Below are 26193 nucleotides of genomic sequence, written 5' to 3'. Positions count from 1 at the left end.
AGGGGCGCGCCTCTTGCCCTGGCCGTCCCCTCTCTCTCTCCACTAAGGCCCAACAAGGCCCATTAGTTCCCGGGGGGGGGGGGGGGTTCCGGTAACCCCCGGTACTCCGATAAATGTCTGAATCCTTCCGGAACCTTTCCGGTGTCCAAACATAGTCGTCCAATATATCAATCGTTATGTCTCGATCGTTTCGAGACTCCTCGTCATGTCTGCGATCAAATCCAAGACTCCGAACTACCTTCGGTACATCAAAACATATAAACTCATAATATAGCCATCATCTAACTTTAAGCGTGCGAACCCTACGGGTTCGAGAACTATGTAGACATGACCGAGACATGTCTCCGGTTAATAACAATTAGAGGAACCTGGATGCGCATATTGGCTCCTACATATTCTACGAAGATCTTTATCGGTCAAACCGCATAACAACATATGTTGTTCCCTTTGTCATCGGTATGTTACTTGCCCGAGATTCGATTGTCGGTATCTCAATACCTAGTTCAATCTCATTACCAGCAAGTCTCTTTACTCGTTCCGTAATACATCATCCCGCAACTAACTCATTTAGTTGCATTGGTTGCAAGGCTTATAGTGATGTGCATTACCGAGTGGGCCCAGAGATACCTCTCCGACAATCGGAGTGACAAATCCTAATCTCGAAATATGCCAACCCAACAAGTACCTTTGGACACACCTGTAGAGCACCTTTATAATCACCCAGTTACGTTGTGACGTTTGGTAGCACCCAAAGTGTTCCTACGGTAAACGGGAGTTGCATAATCTCATAGTCATAGGAACATGTATAAGTCATGAAGAAAGCAATAGTAACAAACTAAACGATCAAGTGCTGAGCTAACGGAATGGGTCAAGTCAATAACATCATTCTCCTAATGATGTGATCCTGTTTAATCAAATGACAACTCTTTGTATATGCAAGGAAACATAACCATCTTTGATTAACGAGCTAGTCAAGTAGAGGCATACTAGTGACACTCTGTTTGTCTATGTATTCACACATGTATTATGTTTTCGGTTAATACAATTCTAGCATGAATAATAAACATCTATCATGATATTAGGAAATAAATAATAACTTTATTATTGCCTCTAGGGCATATTTCCTCACTTTGGCTCTAGCGGCCCTTTGCTGTCTGTCTCTGATGATTTCTTCAAGTTCTTCATCATCAGCTTCGTCCTCATAGGACGGTACTTGAAAGGCGACCTGCTTCTTTTGAGGACTTGGTCTAGTGCCTTGTCCAGCAGTGGCCTTGGTCTTCAGCAAAGTGGGGCTAGTTGAAGAATGTAGAGGAGCTGATGAACTTGCAGAGGCTCCTGAGGCAATAGAGATGCCTGTTGTCCTTTGGCATGAGGCGAGATGCGCAGGTGCTGAGGACTTTGAAGGAGGAGCTGAGGATTTTGTAGGTGCTGGTGCAGCATGAGGAATTGCCCGTGAGGGCTTAGCAGAAGTTGGCCGTGAGGGCATTGCAGAGGAGCTTGGCCGTGAGGGCATTGGAGAAGAAGAGGCACTAGGCTTGTGTGCAGGCTTCTTAGGCATGTCCTTCTTTAGCTTGCTAGCAGAGGCCTCAGCGGTGGCAGCAGCAGCAGCAGAGTCTTCATTGAATTTCTTCACTGCCTCTTTTGCTACTTTGGCTAACTTAGCTTGAAGCTTTGCCTATTCATCAGGATAGTCCTCACTGCGCTTGAGGCTGGTGGGATCAGCTTCTTGGCCAGGTGCTAGTGGAGGTCTTGAGCAAGGAGGGTGAAGAGCGAATTTCTTCATGTACTTTGGAGTTACATACCTGTACTCCCTCCATTCCCGTGCCCATCTCCTCTCTATCCTTTGTATGCGCACTTTGTGCTGATTTTTGTCCTCCTTTCCATGTGTGCCCTCATCAAGAGTGCAATAATCACTGTAAATGTCATCAGGGATCTCAAAAGCTGTGTTGACTTCTAGCTTCTTTCCTCCCTTCTGTGGTTTCTTTCCATCAGCCATTTTCTTCAGCTGAGGATTTTGAACAGTTGAATTCTCTGAAGAGGTATGTAGTTTTTTGTTCGAGAAACGCTCAACTTGCTAAATCTCTTCTCATCCAAGGGCTTTGTGAAGATATCAGCTAGCTGTTCTTCAGACTTCACATGCTCAATAGAGATGTCGCCCTTCAACAAATGATCACGAAGAAAATGATGACGAATCTGAATGTGCTTTGTCTTCGAGTGCTGAACAAGGTTATGAGCAATCTTGATGGCACTCTCATTGTCACAGTAGAGAGGCACATTCTTCATGTTGATGCCATAGTCCTTGAGGGTTTGCTTCATCCACAGCAATTGAGCACAGCAAGAACCAGCAACAATGTACTCAACTTCAGCAGTAGACAGTGATACACAGTTCTGTTTCTTCGAGGACCAACAGACCAAGGATCGTCCGAGGAAATGGCATGTGCCTGATGTTGACTTGCAATCCACACGATCACCAGCATAGTGAGAGTCTAAATATCCAATGAGATCAAAAGCCGAGCCCTTGGGATACCATAATCCAAGTGTTGGTGTGTGAGCTAGATATCGAAGAATATGCTTCACAGCCTTATGGTGTGATTCCTTCGGTGTAGCTTGAAATTAGGCACACATGCAGACACTAAGCATAATATCTGGCCTAGATGCACATAAATACAATAAAGAACCAATCATGGAGCGGTATACCTTTTGATCAAAGTCAATACCGTTTTCATCAGTGCATAGATGACCATTTGTGGGCATAGAGATTTTGACTCCTTTGCAATCTTGCATGCTGAATTTCCTTAGTACATCCTTGAGGTATTTCTCCTGAGATATGAATATACCATTGCGCTGTTGACGAATTTGAAGACCTAAGAAGAATTTCAATTCTCCCTTCATAGACATTTGATATTCTTCACTCATCATATACATAAATTCATCACTGTAACGTTGGTCAGTACAGCCGAAAATGATATCATCAACATATATTTGGCACACAAACAATTCACCATCATAAGATTTGGTGAAAAGAGTTAGGTCAAGTGAACCGGTTTTGAAGCCTTTCTTCATGAGGAATTCCTTCAAAGTATCATACCACGTCCGAGGGGCCTGCTTGAGGCCATAGAGGGCCTTATTGAGTCTGAAGACTTTGTCAGGATGCTTTGGATCTTCAAAACCTGGGGGTTGAGCAACATATACTTCTTCCTCAAGCTTACCATTGAGGAATGCACTTTTCACATACATTTGATGTAAGATGATATCATGATGGTTAGCATAAGCAAGTAATATGCGAATAGCCTCAAGTCTAGCAACAGGTGCAAAAGTTTCATCGAAATTAATTCCTTCAACCTATGTGTAGCCTTGAGCTACAAGTCGTACCTTATTCCTCACCACAAGGCCATTTTCATCTTGCTTGTTGCGGTAGATCCACTTTGTGCTAAAGATATCGTGCTTGCGAGGATCTGGACGTTTGACCAATTCCCAGACGTTGTTGAGCTCAAATTGATGTAATTCCTCTTGCATAGCTTGAATCCACTCAGGCTCTAGAAATGCTACATCTACCTTAGTGGGCTCTATGATAGAGACGAAAGCAAAGTGCCCACAAAAGTTAGATAAATGTGAAGCTCTTGAGCATGTGAGAGGACCTGGAACGTTGATGTCGCTGATGATTTTCTCAATCTGCACTTCATTTGCAATGCGAGGATGAGCTGGTTGTCATTGAGGAATTTGATCAGCATTTTCTTCAGCACCATTTTCTTCAGTTGCATCAGCATGACGTTCTTCATGTTCTGGAACGACTTCTTCAGCAGATTCTTCGGTAGGAATGACATCCTCAGTAGCCTTGAAATTGATGGATTCCTTAGGAGGTATTTCATCTGTCGCAGGAGGTAGGTGCTCTCTTTGTGAGCCATTAGTCTCATCGAACCGCACATCTATAGTTTGAACAACCTTGTGGTGATAGGTGTTGAAGACTCTGTAGGTGTGCGAGTCCTTACCATAACCGAGCATAAAACCTTCATGTGCTTTCGGCGCAAATTTAGAACTGTGATGAGGATCTCTAATTCAGCATTTAGCACCAAAGACTTTGAAATAACTCACATTGGGTTTCTTGTCAGTGAGGAGTTCATATGCAGTCTTCTTGAAGAATTTGTGAAGATATACCCTGTTGATGATGTGGCATGCAGTATCAATTGCCTCAGGCCAAAAGCGAGTAGGCGTCTTGTACTCATCAAGCATAGAGCGAGCCATCTCAACAAGAGTCCTGTTCTTGCGCTCCACGACGCCATTCTGCTGAGAAGTATATGGAGCAGATAACTCATGAGTGATACCAAGTTCATCAAGATAATCATCAAGACCAGTGTTCTTGAACTCAGTTCCATTGTCACTTCTGATGTGCTTGATCTTCACACCAAAGTTGGTTGAAGCCCTCGAGGAAAATCGTTCGAAGACTTCCTGCACTTCAGTTTTGTAAGTGATGATATGCACCCATGTATATCATGAATAATCATCAACAATGACAAAGCCATATAAAGATGCAACATTAGTAAATGTGGCATAGTGAGTAGGGCCAAAGAGATCCATGTGAAGCAATTCAAATGGACGAGTGGTAGTCATGATGGTCTTTGAGGAATGCTTGGCCTTGGTCATCTTTCCGGCTTCACAAGCTCCACACAAATGGTCCTTGAGGAATTTGACACCCTCGATGCCAATGACATGCTTCTTCTTCATGAGCGTGTGCAAGTTCCTCATCCCAGCATGACTAAGTCGTCGATGCCATAGCCAGCCTTCTGAAGCTTTTGCAAGTAGACATGTAGCGGGTTGTGGTCCTGTAGAGAAATCAACAATATACAAATCTCCTCTCCTAAAGCCTTCGAAGACTTTGGAATTGTCAGCTTCCATGATCACAACACAATGATACTTGCCAAAGACAACAACTATATCAAGATCACAAAGCATTGAGACAAACATGAGGTTGAACCCTAAGGACTCGACAAGCATGACTTTGTCCATGTGTCGATCCTTTGAGATTGCAACCTTCCCTAGACCGAATACCTTAGTTTTGCCTTTGTCAGCGTAGGTGATATGCTTCAGATGTGATGGGGATAAAGCAGAGTCCATCAATAAGCTCCTGTCACCAGTCATGTGATTTGTACATCCACTATCGAGGATGCACTCAGTGGCTTTGGGTTGATCATCCTGCAGATTAATTAGTGCAGCTTACGAACTCATATACTCCATCAGTGAAGAATATGATATCAATTTCATTAGATCAATTTCATCAAGCAACGGAATAGATAAAGCAGTATGAGGACATGAGAAATGAGAATTCATTTCTTCATGATTAGCTTGCTTCCATTCAAGCATATTTAGGTCTCCAGCAAATTCTTCAAACATTTAAGTTCGTCTGGCGACCTGACCCTGCATAAGATATTAGTTCTTTTTCTTCACCACACATCTGAAGGGGTGACAAAGAGTTCATCATTCTGCGAGCTCCATAAGAGAAAGGTGGCATAGATGCCAATCCACTTTGTTTCACATAAGAGGGGTTAGGGTAAGCATAAGAGTAAGCAGAGAAATTTTTCGAGGACTTATGAACATAATGATTTGAAGAATAATGCACATATCCATAATCCTTAGATCTTCCCTGCGAAACAGAAGGGTTAGCATGATGATCATATGAGGACTTTGATCCTTTTGAGGAATTTGATCCACGTGAGGAATTTGGTCTGTATGAGGACTTGGATCCATATGAAGAATTTGATCTGGGGTTCCTATTCTTCACAGGTGGTGTCATGATGACATTCACCTGAAGATTTTCTAGGCACCTTTTGGGAACCCAGATTTTCTTCACAGGAGGACCGTTCCTGCAGTTAGTGCCAACATATCTAGCAAATACTTCACCATTCTGATTTTTGAACAGTTTATAGTTGGAGTCAAATGACTCATCAGAAGAATATGAAGATTCACATGTAAAGCCAGATAAAGTAGATGGATTCACTGTAGGTCCCTTTGCAGCAACCCATGAGGTTTTGGGATACTTCTCAGGTTTCCAGTAGGTCCCATCAGCATTGAGTTTCCTCTCAAAGGCAAGACCCTCTTTCCTAGGGTTCCTGTTGAGGATCTGCTTTTTAAGCACATCACAAAGAGCCTGATGCCCTTTGAGGCTTTTGTACATGCCTCTCAAATACAATTCCTTCATCCCTGCATCATCAGTGATACTAGCAATGTCCTCAGATGAGGAATTAGTGATAGCAGAGACAGTTGAAGAATTTGTTACATTAGAAGCATATGATCATTTAGGTGAAGAATTAGAAAATTCACGTTCAATGCACTTCAAACATGGAGGAATAAATTCTTCCTGAGTAGCGCTGATTTGTTGAGAAAGTAATGAATCACACTCCTTTTGAAGATCTTCATAACTCACTCTTAACTGCTCAAGATCTTGCTTTCTTTGAATAAGTTCATAAGAAAGCTTCTCATGATCAGATAAGAGAGTGTTATGATGACCTTGAAGATTATCAAACTTGGACTGAAGTCTCTGAAGATTTTCAGTGAAAATTTTAGTGCGATCCATTTCATCACCCAACATATCATCGTTTTTGTCTAGCATATTTTGAACCTTTTCAAGAGCCTTTTGTTGTTTCACAGCAATCTTAGCAAGTTTAGAATAACTAGGCTTGAGATTTTCATCAGATTCATCCTCACTTGATTCAGAGGAGGGATATTTGAGTACCTTTGCACTTTTTGCCATGAAGCAATAGGTGGGAGCGTAGTCATCATCGCCGTCGTCAGTGGTGTTGGAGAGGTCCTTTTCCTCAGAGTTGAAGATGGACTTGCTGACGAACGCGGTAGCGAGGGCTAGGATCGCCACACCAGAGTCTGACTCCTCAGATTCCTCCCCTTCCCCATTTCCTCAGATTTAGCCTCAGAGTCCATTTCCTTGCCAATGAATGCCCGAGCCTTCTTGGAGCTGCTCTTCTTGTGAGATGAAGACCTTGAAGGTTTTGATGAAGAGGACTTTGAAGATTTCTTCTTCTTCTTTGAATCATCAGAACTATAGTCCTTGTACTTCTTCTTTTTTGATTCCTTTTCCCACTGAGGACAATCTTGAATGTAGTGACCGGGTTTCTTGCATTTGTGACAGAGTCTCTTCTTGTAATCATGGGATGAGGAATCTGATCTTAAGTCACCACTTCTTAAGGTTTTTCCAAAACGACCACGTCTTGAGAACTTCTGGAATTTCCTCATGATCATTGCTAGCTCCTGGCTCAGTTCTTCAGGATCACCAAGGCTGCTACCAGAATCTTCACCTTCAGATTCAGACACTGCCTTGGCCTTCAGAGCTCGTGATCTGCCATAGCTTGGTCCATAGAGATATCTCTTCTTAGCAAGCTAAAACTCATGAGTGTTTAGGCTCTCAAGGATATCAACGGGATCAAGTGACTTATATTATCCACGTTCTTGTATCATCAATGCCAAAGTATCAAATGAGGAATCAAGCGATCTCAGCAATTTCTTCACCACCTCATGGTCGGTGATGTCAGTGGCACCAAGTGCTTGAAGCTCATTTGAGATGTCAGTGAGGGGATCGAAGGTTTGCTGAATATTTTCATTGTCTAGTCTTTTGAAGTGGTTGAAGAGATTGCGAAGAACGTCAACTCGAGAGTCACGCTGTGTTGAGACTCCTTCATTGACCTTGGACAACCTGTCCCAGATAAGCTTTGCTGTCTCCAAAGCACTCACTCTGCCATACTGCCCTTTGCTCATATGGCCACATATGATGTTCTTCGCTTGAGAGTCAAGTTGCTTGAATCTCTTCACATCAGCAGCGTTGATGGTAGGAGTGACAGAGGGAATGCCATTTTCCACAACGTACCAGAGATCGTTGTCAATTGCCTCAAGATGCATGCGCATCTTATTCTTCTAGTAGGCGTCGTCCGTCCCATCGAAGGTAGGACACCCAGCAGAAACCTAGATCATACCCGCGGTCGACATAACTAAAACTCCAGGCGATTAAACCAAAATCACATAGAACAAGGGAGTACCTTGCTCTGATACCAATTGAAAGTGCGTTAAGTCGACTAGAGGGGTAGGCGATTTCTATGAATTCTTCACTGAGGAATTTCAAGGTGAGGAAATTACTAAGCGAAGAACTACTTGTAGCGGAATAAGTACTTAGATGCAAACATAACAGAACATAAGCATGGTCATCATGATGAAATGAAAACAAGCACAAAGTACAGAAAGCGTAAACACAGGATAAAATAGGATGAAGACAAACAGACTGAAGAAATTGAACTAAGGAAATTTGAGAAAGTCTTCAACCAAAGTCTTCGAACAGATATGAACAAGCACACAACACAGAAATGAGGAAATAGAACCAGTTAGCTCGGTGAAGACAATGATTTGGTATACCAGTTCTAACTGCTGTGATAGTTGTACGTCTGGTTAGGGTGGCTAGGTATTCAAACCTGAGGGCACACAGTCTCGGACACCCAGTCCTGAACACGCAGTTCAGGACACTTAGTCCTCACTGTATTCCCCTTGAGCTAAGGTCACACAGACCTCGCCCAATCACTCGTGGTAAGTCTTTAGGTGACTTCCAAACCTTCACAAACTCGGTTACTCGGTGATCCAAAATTTCCTCTTGGATGCTCTAGACCATGACACCTAACCATCTGGAAGATGCACAGTCTTCAAAGGTAACAAGCGTCGGATCCATGTAGGACCAATCTCTTCAGTGATGCTCCATCACTTTGAGTTTGTAGGTGTTTGGGTTTGGGTTTTCCTCACTTGATGATTTTCGCTCAAAGTCCTGGGAGGATGGGATGCTCTCAAATGACAAGTGTCAGTTTCTCTCGGAGCAGCCAACCAGCTAGTGGTTGTAGGGGGTGGCTATTTATAGCCTAGGGAGCAGCCTGACATGATAAGACATAAATGCCCTTCAATGATATGACCGTTAGGTGGGAAGATATTTTGGGACGGCTGGTGCGTAGCACAGCAACGGTCGGAAATTTGACTATCAAATTCCTCAGGGCTATCTTGTTCCTCACTTGTAGGCAATACGCACTAGCGAATTCCTAACTCCTCAGTTAGAACAAATTCCTCAGAGACCAGAAGAACTTCGTCTCTATCACTGAAGAAATTTGACTGAACTGCATGAGATTTCCAATGGCTTCACTCGTAGGAATTGGTAGGTGTAGGATTTTGAGTTGAGCATCACTTGGAAACTTTTCCTTGGTATTTCCTCGACCCCCTTTAACAGTACAGTGTTTCCTATGACTCAAGAAGGAGAAAATGAAACTACGAAAACAAAAGTCTTCACGCTTCATGTTCCTCGAATGAATACCAAGTCTTCACGGTCACACCAATTTTTCATTTTCAAAGTCTTCAAAAAGTCTTCAGAAATCCAAAGTCTTTAGTCGAAGAACTTCATTTTTAGGGGTCGACTTTGTATGTAAATCTCAAACTCCTCATAGACTTTACTCGAACAACCGGGCATGTTGAACGCCGACTAGAAAGTGGAGGTTTAGCGCCAGGAGGCAGTCACCAGCGACCGATGGAATAGGCTCAATGCCAAGAGGGTCTGGGATAGGGCGGCGGCAGTGGAGCAGGCAGAGGTGTCTCGCGTGGGGATTATGAATCCACCCGGCGGCCATGGCCCGCAAGCTGCCTGGAGCCAGCAGAGCGTCGGGTTGCTGGCCAACTTCTCGTTGTCGCCGCAACCCTAGGGGTGCACACCCTCGCCTGGCTACGCCGACGGCAACGTGCACGGCGGATTCAACCCCAACATCACCTTTCCGCATGGTCAGCGCTCCTCGCCCTCTGGTGTTAACCCTCACCTGCGCACGCCCTCGCTCGCGTTGGTCGGTGTCTAGTACCCCCCGTACACCTACTCGTCGCCGGCTTACGCCGCCTCCCCAACACCGCCTCTACGCCGTGGCGCCCTGTACATCTCTCAGGCCCCATTGTCGCATTTCAGTAACCCCGATGCACGGAAGCCGACATGGATGAGATCATCGCGAGCAGCTCGGCCACCGCCGCCTCCCCCGGGTTCTAGGCGCAACACGACACAATGGACCTCGGTGGCGACATGGATGACGAGCTAGACTACGGCGAGGAGGAGGAGGAGCCGCCGCCTGCACCGGCGAGGAAAGAGAAAAAGAAGCGGGGGGCCAGGACCGGCAAGCCGCGCCTCAAGTGAACGTCCAAAGAAGACGAGTGCCTCGCCGAAGCATGGAAGACCGTCTTCCTCGACCCAATCACCGGCACGAACCAGAATGATGACATGTACTGGGAGCGCATCAAGTTGGAGTTCGACAAACGCAAGTTGGTCGACCGCTACTTCGCCACCATCCACATGAAGCGCGGCTCGAAGGCCATGTCAAACCATTGTGCGATCATCCAAAAGGCCTACAACAAATGGCATGGGATTGTCGAGGAGATCACGGCTCGCCCAGAAACTGGCACCAACATCGAGGGTCAGGTATGCACAGACGCCGGTTCTCGCTTCTTTTCATCGTGTGAGCCACCGACACCTATTTTTTGGCGTAGATGGTTTGGATGTTCGCCATGTACCACCAGGACAGTATCACCGACCAAGAGTCCAAGTACCTCCACGTGTTATCCCAGATCGAGAGGTGCGAGAAGTGGGCGGATGTTCGATGCACCCTTGCCAAGGCCAAGGATACAGACAAGTCGGACGCGCTCATGCCGGGGGCGTCGGATGGAAGCCCCGTCGGCAACCAACGAGCCAAGAAGGCGAAGGATGATGCACCGGCTACAGAGCGCCTACACGCGTCCATCGAGCAGTGCATCACCGATGCCAAGAACCACGTCACACAGAGGGCAGAGAAACATAAGGAATGGTGGTCGATGTTGATGACGAACAACACCGTCAAGCTCGACCTACTCCGGACCAACGTCACTGCGAAGAAGAGGAATACCGACCTGGCATTCCTAATGGGGGGGACATGTCAACGATGGACGAGAAGGTCAAGGCGTGGTACCTGGCGGGGCGCGCCCTCCTCTTAAACTAGATGTCGTCGAGGGCCGCGCCAACTCCCACGCCATCGCCAAGCCTGAGTGAAGATGCCTGCATGATGCCCAGCACAGAAGCCACGCCGACGTCGACCAGCCCGAGAACGCCGACTCCCACTAGTCTGACGCCGGCGGAGGAGCACGTCGCCGTTTGATGCATTGCCTACCTACGCGTCCTTCCTTTTGAACGCCGAACTTTCGAGTATGATTGATCGCCGAACTGTGGCTTGGTGATCGCCGAACTATGTGCCAGCCGTTGAGCGCCGAACTTGTGGCGTTTTTTCGTAGCAGGAAATGTTAAGTTTGAATTATACGCGTCTTGGGGCCGAAACCTGGGGGCATGGCTGGGAACTAGGTCGCCCCCAGGGCCAAAAAAGCGTCGACCGAAGGGCCAAAAAATCGCCGGCCAGTGTGCTGGGGGGCGAACTAGTGGAGATGCTCTAAGAGCCTAGAAATCAACTACTGCACGACCCAAACTCAAGGGAAAGTATCAGATCATACTACACCAAGCCTAAAAATTTATTTTTAAATGTTTCAAAAAATTCTGAATTTTTGTCTGTATGTGATACGTCTCTAACGTATCTATAATTTTGTATTGTTCGATGCTATTATATTATCATTCTCAGATGTTTTGCAGTAATTTTATAGCAACTTTATATCATTTTTGGGACTAATCTATTGACATAGTGCCCATTGCTAGTTGTTGTTTTTTGCTTGTTTTTACTTCGCGGAATATAAGTACCAAACGGAGTCCAAACATAGCGAAACTTTTTGGAGATTTTTTCTGGACCAGAAGATACCCAGTGGGCCAAAGAAGTGCCATAGGGGAGGCCTGTAGGGAGCACAACCTACTAGGGCGCGCCCAGGGGGGTTGTCCCCCATGGAGCCCCCCCTGCACCGCCTCTTTACCTTATAAATTCCCAAATATTTCAGAAACCCTAGGGGAGTTGACGAAACACAATTCTATCCGCCGCTAGTTCTAGAACCACGAGATCCAATCTAACACCATCACAGAGGGGTTCATCATCCTCATTGGTGCCTCTCCGATGATGCGTGAGTAGTTCACCATAGACCTAAGGGTCCGTAGGCAGTATCTAGATGGCTTCCTCTCTCTATTTTGATTCTCAATACAATGGCCTCTTGGAGATCTATTTGATGTAACATTTTTTGCGGTGCCTTTGTTGGGATCCGATGAACTTTGAGTTTATGATCAGATCTGTATCCATGAATATTATTTGAGTCTTCTCTGATCTCTTATATGCACGATTATTTATAGCCTCGTCTTTCTTCTTTGAATCTTTGGTTTAGTTAGGCCAACTAGATCGATTTTTCTTGCCATGCGAAGATGTGCTTTGTGATGGGTTCGATCTTGCGGTGTTCTTTCCCAGTGACAGAAGGGGCAGCAAGACACGCATGTATCATTGCTATTAAGTATAACAAGATGGGGGATATTTCTACATGAATAGATCTCTTCTACATCATATCATCGTTCTTATTGCATTACTCCGTTTCTCCATTAACTTAATACACTAGATGCATGCTGGATAGCGGTCAATGTGCGGAGTAATAGTAGTAGATGCAGGCAGGAGTCAGTCTACTAATCTTGGACGTGATGCTTATATATTGATCATTGCCTTGGATATCGTCATAATTATTCGATCTTCTATCAATTGCCCAACAGTAATTTGTTTACCCACTGTGTGCTATTTCTCGAGAGAAGCCACTAATGAAATCTACGGCCCCCGGGTCTATTCTTTATCATATTTTCTTTCAGATCTATTTTTATTCGCTTTTATTTCCAGATCTATTATTTGAAAAACACAAAAATACCTTGCTGCACTATTTTATTACTTATTTTATTTTGTGTTATTGCAAGATCTATTTATCCAAAATCATACAAACCAATCTATCTTTTGGTAGAGGAGGGATTGACAACCCCTTTTACATGTCGAGTTGCAAGTATTTGTTCTTTATGTGCATGTACCGTTTATATAGTTGTGCTTGTTCTCCTACTGGATTGATACCTTGGTTTCATAACTGAGGGAAATACCTATCGTAGCTATACTGTATCATCCCTTCCTCTTTGGGGAAATACCAACACAGTTTCAAGCAACATCAATATGTGATACGTCTCCAACGCATCTATAATTTTTGATTGTTCCATGCTATTGTATTATCTACTTTGGATGTTTTATATGCATTATTATGCTATTTTATATTATTTTTGGGACTAACTTATTAACCTAGAGCCCAGTGTCAGTTTCTATTTTTTCCTTGTTTTTGAGTTTCACAGAAAACGAATATCAAACGAAGTCTAAACGGAATAAAACTTTGTGATGATTTTTCTTGGACCAGAAGACACCTAGGGGACTTGGAGTCCAAGTCAGAAGAGTTGCAAGGCGGCGGCAAGGGTGGAGGGTGAGGGAGTCTTGGACTAAGGGGTCCTCGGGAGTCTGACCTATTAGACATGGGCCGGACTAATGGGCTATGAAGATACAAAGACCGAAGACTCTACCCATGTCCGGATGGGACTCTCCTTGACGTGGAAGGCAAGCTTGGCGTCCGAATATGAAGATTCCTTTCTCTGTAACCGACCTTATGTAACCCTAGATCCCTCCGGTGTCTATATAAACCGGAGGGCTAGGTCCGTAGACATATACTCTCATAATCATAGTCAGATAGGCTAGACTTTTAGGGTTTATCCATTACGATCTCATGGTAGATCAACTCTTGTAGTACTCATATTCATCAAGATCAATCAAGCAGGAAGTAGGGTATTACATCCATAGAGAGGGCCCAAACCTGGGTAAACATTGTGTCCCTTGTCTCCTGTTACCATCGACCTTAGACGCACAGTTCGGGACCCCCTATCCGAGATACGCCGGTTTTGACACCGACATTGGTGCTTTCATTGAAAGTTCCATTGCGCTGTCCTCAAAAGGTTCGATGGCTCCTTCGACCATCTACAACAATGCTGTCCAAGGGGAAGTCTTCCTCCCCGGACAGATCTTCATATTCGGTGGCTTCACACTGTGGGCCAACTCGCTTGGCCATCTGGAGCAGATCGAAAGCTACGCCCCTGGCCATCAGGTTAGATTCGGAAGCTTGAATTACGTCGCGGATATCCATGGAGACTCGATCTTTGACGAATTCGAGACCACGACAGCTGCTCCCTGCCACCATGATGAACACGACGTAAATCTGTCATCGGACCATACCCAGGAGAAGTACATGTAGCTGCTCTAGCCTCAGATCCGGAGCAGATCGTGCCATCCGAGGACGGGAAGTTCAACCCCGCCGCGGAAGCCGTAGACTCAGTGGCGTTGGAGCCACACACAGACCTAACTTCAAGTGACATCTGTGTCACCGAAACCATGGACTCGTCTCTGGCTACAGGTTCCGAACCTTGTGCGTCCGCGTACGTCGAGCTTGATCGGTCATTGATCATCGAATTTAGCTCCGCGGACATCTTCCGGCACTCGCCTTTGGGCGACGTGTTAAACTCGTTGAGAGCACTATCCTTGGCGGGGGACTCTCAGCCGAATTATATCCGGTTTCGAGCTGGAGGCTGATGACAGAGAATTTCATTTCCCACCCACCGCCCACTTCATAGCCACTGTCGAGGACTTCACCGACATGCTCGATTATGGATCCGAGGACATCGACGGTATGAACGACGATGCAGGAGAATAGGAGGCCCAAAACCCGCCGTTCACCGGAGGATGGACGGCCACCTCCTCATATGACATATACATGGTGGATGCACCAAAAGAAAGCAACGGCGACGACAAAGAGAATTCAGTTGAGGATGAACCTCCTAAGATAGAATCAAAGCGCCGGCGTCAGCGGCGCCGCTCTAAATCACGCCGCAGCAAAGACAGCAACACCGGAACGGGAGACAATAACACTCCGAACGGTGCCGAAGACATAGAAGATCCCGATGAACGAATTGTCGAACAGGACGATCGGGAAGATGGGCAAGTTAGCCCTAATGAACAGGCCACAAATGAAGACTCGTAGGACAGTAGTTATATACCGTTCTTCGAGGAGGAGGTGAGCCTCAACAACGAGGATTTTATCGTACCCGAGGAACCTCTCGAGCAGAAGCGCTTTAAGCGCCAGCTAATAGCCACTTCAAGGAGCCCGAAAAAGAATTAGCAGCAGCTTTAAGCTGACCAAGATCTGCTCAATGATAGATGGACCGATGTCCTAGCAGCCGAATAATATGGCCTCAAGCGCCCAGCCAAAAGCTACCTGAAGCGCAAATTGCTACCTCAGTTCGACGACGAGGCACCGGAGCCCGTACCATCATCGCACAATGCGACTGACCGACCGCCACGTGGTCGGGATAAAACGACAACTCAAGCCGAACACCAGCCCGCCTCGCCTCATCGTAAAGGCGGAGATAAAACAGGTCGTGGTTATACGTATGACCTTCGGCAGGACCTAGACAATAGAGCAGGACATACCAGATCGATCTACGGATCGCGAGGACGTGCCCCGACACGTGACGACGACTATCTATTCGGACGTGACAAGCCTAGTCATGCGCGGGCCGAAAACCGCAGACGGACTCCATCAGAGCTACGTCGCGATGTGGCCCAATATAGAGGCGCCGCACACCCTCTTTGCTTCACTGACAAAGTAATGGAGCATGAATTCCCAGAAGGGTTTAAACCCGTGAATATTGAATCATATGATGGAACAACTGATCTCGCGGTGTGGATTGAGGATTTTCATCTCCATATCCATATGGCCCGCGGAGATGACCTCCACGCCATCAAATACCTCCCGTTAAAACTCAATGATCCAGCTCGGCACTGGTTAAACAATCTGCCCGAAAACTCTATTGGCAGCTGGGAGGATTTGGAAGACGCCTTCCGCGACAACTTCCAAGGTACATATGTCCGGCCACCAGACGCCGATGACTTAAGCCATATAGTTCAACAGACCGGAGAGTCAGCCAGGAAATTCTGGACTAGGTTCCTAACTAAAAAGAACCACATCGTCGACTCTCCAAATGCCGAAGCCCTAGCGGCCTTTAAACACAGCATCCGCGATGAATGGCTCGCCCGCCACCTCAGCCAAGAAAAGCCGAAGTCCATGGCAATCCTCACGGCACTCAAGACCCGATTTTGTGCGGGTGAAGATAGTTGGCTGGCCCGTAGCAAAAACAATGCAAGCAACGCCGACACCTCTGAAACCAGAAATAGCAACGACAAGTCCCGATGCAATAGACACAAGCGTCGAAACAACAATGAAAACACCGATGATACGACAGTCAATGCCTGATTCAGTGGCTCTAAGTCCCGTCAGCAGAAGAAGCCGTTCAAAAAGAACAATTCGGGCTCATCCAGCTTGGAACGCATACTCGATCGTCCGTGCCAGATCCAAGGCACCCCAGACAAACCACCCGATCATACCAACAGAGATTGTTGGGTTTTTAAACAGGCCGACAAGTTAAATGCCGAAAGCAAGGAGAAGGGATCGCAAAGCAAGGACGATGATGTGGAGCCCCGACCACCGAACACATGGGGACAGAAGAAGTTTCCCAATCAGGTCAAAACGGTGAACATGATATACGCTACCCACATCCCCAAGAGGGAGCGCAAGCGCGCGCTCAGGGACGTCTATGCGATAGAGCTAGTCGCCCCAAAATTTAATCCATGGTCATCATGCCCGATCACTTTTGATCGTCGGGACCATCCGACCAGTATCCGTCACGGCGATTCAGCCGCACTGGTCCAAGACCCAATAATTGATGGGTTCCACCTGACGCGAGTCCTGATGGACGGTGGTAGCAGCCTCAACCTGCTCTATCAGGATACAGTGCGTAAAATGGGCATTAATCCATCATGGATCAAGCCCACAAAGACTACCTTTAAAGGAGCCATACCAGGTGTAGAGGCCTGCTGTACGGGATCAATCACAGGAGGTTGTCTTCGGATCTCCAGACAACTTCCGAAGCAAGGAGTTAATCTTCGATATCATCCCTTTTCACAGCGGTTATCACACACTGCTTGGACAAACCGCATTTGCTCGATTCAACGCGGTGCCACACTACGCTTATCTCAAGCTCAAGATGCCCGGACCAAGCAGCGTCATAAAAGTTAATGGAAACACGGAATGCTCCCTCCGCATTGATGAGCACACCGCTGCCTTAGCGGCAGAAGTACAGAGCGGCCTTTTCAAGCAGAACCTTAATTCGGCGACCGAGCTCCCGGACACTGTCAAGAGAGTCTGGACCATTCTACATCAGGACAGCTCGGCTTGTCAAGAGCTCGACTAGCAATTCGGCCTCCGTCCCAGTCCCGACCAAGTGGCGGCAATTGTACGACGCATACATAACTAGGCACTCAAAATACCATGGGCATGGATGGAGGCATAACTAGCTTTTGATCCACAATACGGCTCGACCACCCCGGACACACGTACTTTCACTGTTTCCTTTTTTCTCCTTTTCAGGTTTCTTTTTCACAGGCCTTCCCTGACGGCTTGACCATCGGTTCTTTTCGAAGGATAAATACACCAAGACGACAAGAAGCATGGACGTATTGGGGAATTTTTAGGTGGTTTCTTTAACGATCCCTTTACCTGTTTTCAAGACCCACACACAGCTCTCCCTTGGTTAAGGCATATGAAATAGCCTTCTTCTTATTGCACTACTTGTATAAATGCACTTTAACGAACTAATGAAATGATAATGGAAACAGTTTGCGACCCAAATTTTACGGCTTTAGCTTACTACCCTTTCTTATTTTTCTCTCTTGATAACTTTATCAAATAGCACTCGTACACTTTGGTACGTTTGAATTTGCCAGGGGCTTCATAGCGCCCCTCAACATGGCAACAAAGTCCGAACACTTTTTACAGTATAGTTCGGCACCCCGAATTTAGCACTATATGCATTGGCTCCGAATCATGTATTTGGTCAATAGTTGGGTTGCCCGACTCCTGTGCTTGCTACCTTACGTTCCGTTATATCGGCTAGGGTAGTAAAGGGAGAACTACTGTGATTGTGCCCTAGTTTACCCGGAGGAGCACCTCAGTAGAGAAAGCCGAAAACTGACTGTCATGATGCGACCAGAGCCGGTCAGCTCTTCGGAGGTCTCAAATCTTTAGAGATTCTTTTGCATTACGCGAGGGAACAGTACTTACCCGATCAGGTGTTTACATCATCCTAGTTCGGATACTAGGGGCTGCGCCTATATTTTTATTGTCAAACTCCTATGGCTAAGTGAGGGTGCTAAAGCAGCATAGTCCGATTGCCTGGTTCGTCATGCTAAACACCTCCTTCAAGGACCAAACAATTGGATCAAGAGTGCTTAGATTACATCCCGAACATGCCCGTACTACCTACATGGGGGCAGAAGCCGACGACTGGCCAACTCTCAGATTTCATACAACATGGCCGCACAGGAGGTGACATTTTTTAAATAACAAACATTATATTACATAACGACTTTGTTTCATTATACAAGGCAGAGACAACATGAATGTATTCATTCGAAAATAATGTCTTGAGCACATTGCGTCGCCACAATACGAGACCCCTCCATGACGTCTTCGAAATACCGCTTGGGCGTGTGGTGCTCCTTGCCCTCTGGCGATCCCCCGGTCGTAAGCTTGACGGCGTCCATCTTCGCCCACCACACCTTGACGTAGGCGAAGGCCATGCGTGCGCCCTTGATGCAGACCGACCGCTTGACGACGTTCATCCGAGGGTAGGCATTCACTAGCCGCTTCACGACCCCGAAGTAGCTGCCGGATATAGCTTTGGTAGGCCATAGCCGGATTATTAAATCCTTCATGGCTAGTTCGGCCACCCTATGTAGCTTGACCAGCTGTTTTAGCTGATCGCTAAAGGGCACTGGATGTTCTGGCGCAAGATATTGTGACCAGAACAGCTTCTCCGTAGAGCTCCCTTATTCGGCTCGGAAGAACTCCGCAGCGTCAGACACACTGCATGGCAGATCGGCAAACGCCCCGGGAGAACTCTGAATCCGGGTTAGTAAGAGATACTTCTTCTTCACATATTTTCTTTGCATACTAAACGCCTTACCCGCCGCGATTTTCTTGGCCTCCTGGATCTCCTGGAGGGCGCCTTGGGCCTCAATCCGGGCCTCTGCCATGCTTTGGCGGGCCGTAGCGAGTTTGGTCTCTCGAGCCGAAATGTCGCACTCCAAGGATTCACATTTCTTCACCGCATCCTGGAGCTCTTGCTGGACCTCATCAAGCCGGGCCTCGTGCTTCTCACGGGCGACATTTTCCTTGGCAGCTTTCTCCTCGTCCTGGGGCAAGGCCAGTTTAATGACCTCGACCTCGGTTGCCGCTCCTACACATATCATGGCACTATGGTCAATACACATTATTTATTCTTTCCGAATATACAGCCAGCCAGTACATACCTTGCTTGTCTTCTAGTTGCTTCCTCGCTTGGCCGAGCTCCTCCTTGGCCTGCTCCAGTCTCTGCTTTAGTCCGGAGACTTTGGCAGTGTGTGAGGTCGCGGCCAGCAATGACGCCTGCTTATTCATATAAGACATATTTAGTTAGTTTCCTGAGAAAATAAATTGATCCTCTGTCCGACTCTTCTTTTGGAACACCGGACAATGTCTCAGGGGCTACTGTCTATATTGAGATTTTCTCTTTTGCGTCGCTTACCTCAAAACCTGTCAGCAGGCTGCTGCAGGCTTCGGTTAGTCTGCTCTTGACGGACTGAACCCTCTCAATCACCGTACCCATAAGGATACGGTGTTCATCCACAATGGAAGCGCCTCGTAGCGCTTCCAGCAGATTATCTGGTGCCTCTGGTTGGACAGAGGTCACCGGCGGAATAGGCACACCCCCTTCTTTCGAAGGAGGTTGCTCACCGGATTCCGGAGCCATATAGGTCTCCGGACTTGTATTCGGCTGGGGGCCGAACTAAGAAAAGACCCCATCCCCAGTCGCCATGGGGGTCTGCTCCCCCATGTGTCCGGCAGTCGAGGTTTCGCCCTCTAGCGTCACCCTGGTGGCCTCCTGAACCTCTCCCTGGCCTGGGAAGGTACTTTGGGACAACACCTTGTCGTCGCCCTTGGCCGTGGGAGAGTGAGCGGCCGGCGGTCTCGCTGGCCATCGCCTTCGAATCCAACGAACCTCTTGTTGATGATCACAGGGAGCTGTCGTGGGCCGAACTACAATGGCATAAATTAACATATTAATATTATGAAGCAAGAGAGGCCGGCTACATGGACATATGCGGGTTTTTAGTACTTACGACGCGGCCAGAGGCTTGTTTCGGGGGCGTCGCTCCAGGTTGTTGTCGACGTCCCACGCGGAGCTATACGCAAGGGGACCCTTCCCCCTCGTGGGCGCCTCCGCCTCCAGATTTCTGGAGGTCGCCCTCTTCTTCCCCCCAACATGGGGAGAGGTGCTTTTTCCTCCTCCTCATCATCGTCTTCAGCGGCGGAGGAGTGAGTCTTCTCTTTGGACGACATGTCCGAAACTCCCTTGCGGCGGGTGCCACTCCGGACCCCCTTGGCCTTCTTCTCCAGCGCCTTATAGGGCGCCGGCACCAGCATCTTCGCCAGGAGCGGGATGACTGGTTCCTCGGGAAGCGGAGACGAACATTGAATCCGCTCTGCCCTCTCCGTCCATACCTGAAAAAAATGATATTTAGATATCCTCCTTGAAACAAGCAAGTAGAGGATGCGTCTGGAGACGTGAAAGGCTTACCGCGTTGGCAAAATGGGTAATATCGTGCCCACGGTCCGAGTCTATGGACGGCGGCGTCTCGTTGCCCTTAAAGAGCAACTTACAGGCATCTTCGTGAGTGGTTCCGAAGAGCCTTTCCAAGGTTCAATGCTTCTTCGGGTCGAATTCCCATAAGGGGCAGCTTAGGCTTTGGCATGGGAGGATTCGGCGAACCAGCATCACCTGGATTACGTCGACGAGCTTGATGTTTTTATCCACCATGCTTTGAATGCGCGTTTGCAGCGCTATCAGCTCGTCCGAAGAAGACCAATTTGGGCCCTTCTCTATCCAGGAGGTGAGCCGCATTGGAGCTCCGGACTTGAATTCGGAAGCCGCGGCCCAGGTGGCGTCGCGGGGCTCTATGATATAGAACCACAGTTTCTGCCACTCCTTGATGGTCTGCACAAAAGTACCCTTGGGCCATGTGACATTGGGCAGCTTGCTCACCATGGCGCCTCCGCACTCCGCGTGCTGGCCATCCACCACCTTCGGCTTCACGTTGAAAATCTTGAGCCACAGTCCGAAGTGGGGTTGGATGCGGAGGAAGGCCTCACACATGACAATTAATGTCGAGATGTTGAGGAAAGAATTCGGGGCTAGGTCATGGATGTCTAGCCCGTAACAGAACATAATCCCATGGACGAAAGGGTGGAGAGGAAACCCTAACCTGCAGATGAAATGAGGGATGAACACCACCCTCTCATTGGGCTTTGGGGTGGGGATGATTTGCCCCTTGGCTGGAAGCCGGTGGGCGATTGCTTTCATCAGATACCCGGCCTCCCGAAGCCTGGTGATGTCCTTCTCCCTAACGAAGGAGGCCATCCACTTTCCTTGCCCTCCAAATCCGAACATGGTTGATTGCTTCCTTGAGGCGGAAAGAATGAGGACTTGGGCGCTGGAGCTCGAGACTGGAAGGGCAAAGAAAGAGAGAAGGCGGGGGTAAGAAAATGGAATCCTTATCTCCTTATAAAGGCAGTGAATATCAAGCACCTGCCTACCCGCCTTCAAACTCGCTTGTTCCCAAGGGCTGTGTAAACCGCGTCTCTGCTTCGACAAGACGTGCCTATGAAAACCGTGTCTCGAGACGTGGAACGGCAGGCGGAAAACAGTTCAAAATGATGACCAAGTAGATGTGATGTCACATTACAAAAAGTTGTCAGCAGATTGGACTCGTGCAATATTATATTCTCAGCGGTTGTGTGTGGTACTTGTGTTGCAGATCCGAACACGTTCATTGCGTTCGAAGACTATCTTGGAGTATTCGGAAAGGGGAACCCTCCTTGCAATGCCGAAGACAATTTGCGCGCCGGACACCTCGCCATTGAAGCCTGGTTCATGGGCTACCGAGGGAGTCCTGGACTAAGGGGTCCTCGGGCGTCTGACCTATTAGACATGGGCCAGACTGATGGGCTGTGAAGATACAAAGACCAAAGACTCTACCCGTGTTCGGATGGGACTCTCCTTGACGTGGAAGGCAAGCTTGGCGTCCGAATACGAAGATTCCTTTCTCTGTAACCGACCTTATGTAACCCTTGATCCCTCCGGTGTCTATATAAACCGGAGGGCTAGGTCCGTAGACATATATTCACATAATCATAGTCAGATAGGCTAGACTTTTAGGGTTTAGCCATTACGATCTCGTGGTAGATCAACTCTTGTAATACTCATATTCATCAAGATCAATCAAGCAGGAAGTAGGTTATTACCTCCATAGAGAGGGCCCGAACCTGGGTAAATATTGTGTCCCCTGTCTCCTTTTACCATTGACCTTAGACGCACAGTTTGGTACCCTCTACCCGAGATCCGCCGGTTTTGCACCGAAAAGGGCATCGCCTAGGGCAGTACTTGGGTCGGAACCACGAGCAGCACGATCATCGGCTCAACCTTGATGACCGCCGTCGAGTGCCTACGCCCCCTACGAGGGGCGAATCATATGTGCCCCGACATTATGATGATAGGCGCCCGTACAACAAAGAGTGGAGGAGGCCTGTTGATCCTAGAGGACCAGGGTTTGATGCAAGGTCAATTTTGGTGCAAGGTTTGGTGGACAGGAATCGAGCACATAGAGAAGGGCAAGACAGAGATCGACCGACTAGAAGTAGAGGGCATGTTTCTGGTCCCAAGTGTTTTAGCGGAGCCATCAGGGTTGTAGAGATCCCTCCCAACTTCAGGTTTGCGACTGGGGTTAGTAAGTTCACTGGTGAATCGAAGCCTGACACCTGGCTTGAGGACTACCGAGTGGCTGTACAGATCGGTGGAGGAAACGATGAAGTGGCCACGAAGCACCTTCCCCTGATGCTTGAAGGGCCGGCTAGGGCTTGGTTGAATGAGTTGGCTCCGGGTAGTATATTTAGCTGGGAAGAGTTGGCCCGAGTGTTTGTCAGAATGTTCGAGGGCACGTGCAAACGACTAGCAGGATTGGCAGAATTGCAACATCGCGTGCAAAAACCGAATGAAACTTTGAGGGACTACATCCAGAGGTGGTCCACTTTGCATCACACGGTGGAGAATGTATCTCAACATCAAGCAGTTTGCGCCTTCAAGGAGGGTGTTTGGTATCGGGAGCTCAACCTGAAATTCGGTCGGACAGGAGACATGTCTCTAACCCGAATGATGGAGATAGCCACTCGGTATGCAAACGGAAGAGAAGAAGACCGGCTCCGCAGCTGCAAGAGCAAACCAGTCGGCCAGGACACTGGAGGAGGTAATTCCAATCGGAAGCAGAAGCGCAAAGAAGAACCTGTGAGTCCTGAAGATGGTTATAGTCGCAACCCAAGGAAAATCTAAAGGAAAACCTAAAGGGTCCTAGACCCCCAAGAAGGTGAACGATTCAGCCGGGAACGACGTGTTGGATTTGCCATGTCATATCCACATCAAGAAGGATGAAGAGGGTAATTTTATCTATCCCAAGCATAGCACTCGACAGTGCCGAGTCCTTATATAGTAGTTCCGAGAAAAGCAACCCAGTGAGAAAGAGAAGGAATCTGATAAGGATGAGGACAAAGAAGAGGATGATGAAGGATTTCCCAATGTCAATTCCACTTTGGTGATTTTTGCTGACATCGAAAGCAAAAGTTGACTGAAAGTCATCTATAGGGAAGTAAACATGGTTGCTTCGGCAACGACGACATATCTGAAATGGTCAAAGACTCCTATCACATTCGACCAGTCAGACCACCCGCTGCACGTTGCCACCCCTGGGAGGCAAGCATTGGTGGTCGACCCGGTCGTTGGGGGCACCCGATTGACCAAAGTCTTGATGGGTGGTGGCAGTGGTTTGAACATTTCGTATGCTGAGACCCTCTGAGGGATGGGCATTCCGATGTCCAAACTCAGCGAGAGCAACATGCAGCTTCACGGAGTTATACCTGGAAAGAAAGCTAATTCACTCAACCAGATCACTCTTGACGTGGCTTTCGGTGATTCAAAGAATTACCGTAAGGAAAAGTTGACATTTGAAGTCGTGGATTTTCACAGTGCCTATCATGCTATCCTGGGCAGAACTGCGTATGCCCGTTTCATGGCTCGACCATGTTATGTGTATCTCAAACTCAAGATGTCTGGCCCTAGGGCCGTGATTACAGTCACCGGTAATCAGCAGCGAGAAGAAGAGTGCTTCCAAAAGGGCTCGAAGATTGCCGATGAACAGATGGCAGCAATACAAATGGAAGAATACAAGAAGACGGCATATCCGAGTGATTTGTTGAGAGCTAAGAAGCCTTCTTCAGAGTCTTCATTTAAGTCGTCTAGTGAAACAAAGTCATTTCATATTCACCCGACTGATCCCAATGTTGCTCCGACTCATATGTCAACAACACTCAACAACAAATAGGAAGTAGCGCTCATCCAGTTCCTCCGTGAGAACTGGGACATCTTCGCATGGAAATCTTCTGACATGCCAGATGTACCCAGAGAACTGGATGAGCACCGTTTGCAAGTCAACCCAAAAGCAAGACCTGTCAAAGACCACCTCCGACGGTCCGCCATGGAGAAAAGAAAGGCAATTGGCGAGGAAGTGGCTCGACTTCTGGCAGCTGAGTTCATCCGAGAGATTTACCACTCCGAGTGGCTCGCCAGTGTCGTCATGGTTCCCAAGAAAGATGACTCACTCCGTATGTGTATTGACTTCAAACATATCAATTGGGCCTGCCAGAAAGATCACTTCCCTCTCCCCCATATCGATCAAATAGTCAACTCGACTGCGGGATGTGAGTGATTGTCCTTTCTGGACGCGTACTCTAGGTATCATCAGATTCGACTGTATGGTCCCGATGAAATAAAAACAGCTTTTATCACCCCATTCGGGTGCTTTTGCTATGTTAACATGCCCTTTGGTCTCAAGAATGTTGGCGCCACATTCATGTGTATGATACAGAAGTGTGTGTTCACTCAAATCAGTCGGAATCTAGAAGCGTACATGGATGACATCATGGTAAAGTCACGCAAAGGTTCCGACCTGCTGACTGACCTCGCTGAAACCTTTTCCAACCTGAGAAGATATGATATCAAGCTTAACCCATCAAAGTGTACATTCAGAGTTCCAGGCGGAAAGTTACTCGGTTTCCTCATTTCTGAACATGGGATCAACGCTAACCCAGAGAAAGTTGGCGCAATACTCCAAATGAAAAGCCCTGTGCGCATACACGACGTTCAGAAGCTTACCGGTTCTTTGGCCGCCTTGAGTCCATTCATCTCTCGGCTTGGTGAACAGGCATTGCCTCTTTACCGATTGATGAAGAAATCTGATAAGTTCGAGTGGACTCCTAAAGCTGACGCAGCGTTTGCAGAGCTTAAAACCCTGCTTTCCACCCAGCCGGTGCTCGCTGCTCCAATCAGCAAAGAGCCTTTACTGCTTTATATTGCAGCCACTCGACAAGTTATCAGTACAATACTCACGGTTGAGCGGGAAGAAGAAGGTAAAGCCTATAAGGTTCAGTGCCCAGTGTACTATATTTCTGAAGTCTTAACTCCGTCCAAGCAGACATATCCGCATTATCAGAAGCTTGTCTAGGGAATTTACTTGACTTCGAAGAAGGTGGCACATTATTTCTCATATCACTCCATCACAGTCATCAACGATGCTCCATTGTCAGAAATTCTGAACAACAGAGATGCAACTGGTCGAGTGGCAAAATGGGTGATTGAACTCCTTCCATTGGATATCAAGCTTGAGGCAAAGAAAGCAATCAAGTCCCAAGCAATAGCAGATTTCCTCGTCGAGTGGATTGAACAACAACAACCAACTCAAGTCCACTCGGAACATTGGACTATGTTTTTTGATGGATCCAAGATGTTGAATGGTTCTGGCGCTGGAGTAGTTCTGGTATACCCACGAGGTGACAAACTCAGTTATGTCCTTCAGATTCAGTTTGATTCCTCCAGCAATGAAGCTGAATACGAAGCACTTCTGTATGGGTTGCGAATGG

The sequence above is a fragment of the Triticum urartu genome, chromosome 1 (genome assembly GCF_003073215.2).
Source record: "Triticum urartu cultivar G1812 chromosome 1, Tu2.1, whole genome shotgun sequence".
Classification (NCBI taxonomy): domain Eukaryota; kingdom Viridiplantae; phylum Streptophyta; class Magnoliopsida; order Poales; family Poaceae; genus Triticum; species Triticum urartu.
Note: the sequence above shows the minus strand (reverse complement) of the source record.